The sequence below is a fragment of the Pteropus vampyrus genome, unplaced genomic scaffold, assembly GCF_000151845.1.
Source record: "Pteropus vampyrus isolate Shadow unplaced genomic scaffold, Pvam_2.0 Scaffold6, whole genome shotgun sequence".
NCBI lineage: Eukaryota > Metazoa > Chordata > Mammalia > Chiroptera > Pteropodidae > Pteropus > Pteropus vampyrus.
Genome location: NW_011888787.1, coordinates 3,321,842 through 3,323,112, shown reverse-complemented (window position 1 = coordinate 3,323,112; position 1,271 = coordinate 3,321,842).

Genomic DNA, 1,271 nt, shown 5'->3' with positions numbered 1-1,271 from the left:
ATGGCCCACGACGGGACAGTCTGGCCTCCTCTGACTTCAGGGACAAGAAGCAGCAGGGACCTGCCCTTTCTAAACACTCTGCCAGACGGCCTAGCGTCCTGGACTGGGCCTGACCGACACTTCAAGTGGCCGGAGCGAGATCAAGTCTTTCCCAATTTATAGCTCTTCTTTCACCAACACCCTGTCCACATACCACCTCTATTGTCCATCTGATAAACCGAAGCTAAATTTTAGTCTATCTGTCCTTTTTTATCCATCTGATAAACACACAGTCTCAGGTGTGTGTTTATGGGAGGCGGGAATTGGGGGCTGTGACTGGTGCTTTGCTTCCTTGCTTCTTTTCAAAGGAAGCCTTATCTAGGATCCTGCCAGGCTGGAGGACAGGGAACAAGGTCATTTAATTGCCTGGGGCACTTGAGATCACTGGTGGGAAGATGAGAGGGGAGAAAAGAAGAAGGGGGGGGCGGGAAGGGAAGAGGCACAGAAGGAACGCATGGCAGGAGCCCAGTTCACGTTTTTGAGAGAATGAGGCATCTTTACAAATATGTAGACTCTGCTAGGTTACCCTGATTTTTCTAATTTAGCCTAGGTGAAAGAAGTCCCAAGACAAATGCATAATACAAATTGAGAGAATCCAAATGGACAAAATATTAAATTCTAACTGGAACAGTGTCTAAATGAGTAAATAGGATTTTCATGCTCTCTGCTAATGTCTTTCCCTCTAATATTTTATGGCGAAAAAATTCGAAGCTACAGAAAACTTGAAAGAATAGTGCCATGAATACTCGAGTACCCCTCCCCTAGATTCACTAGTTAGCATTTTGCTACATTAGCATTTTCTCTCTGTGTATATGTGTGTGGTGTGTGTTTACTTGGGTGTGTTTGTATGTGTGTATTTTACTAGTAAACCATTTCAAAATAAGTTTCAGAGATAATGACACTTCGCTATGTAACTACTAAGAATAAAGACACTCTCCTAAAATATCATTATCACACTGAAGAAATTTAACATCAATGCAATAGCGTTTATCCATTATGCAGTCCAAATCTTTTTTTAAATGTATTTTACGGCATTTTTGTAATCCAGTATCCAGTTGTTTACTCGTTGCCATTTGCTCGTTATATAGTCTCAGAATTCATTAATCTGGAAGAGTCTCCTGCCTTTTGACTAAATGGCATTGATATTAGGGAGCTCATCCTGTCTTGTTGAATGTCCTACAACCTGGGTTTTGCTAATTGTCTCCTCGCGATAGTAGTCAGGCTGCTTGTTT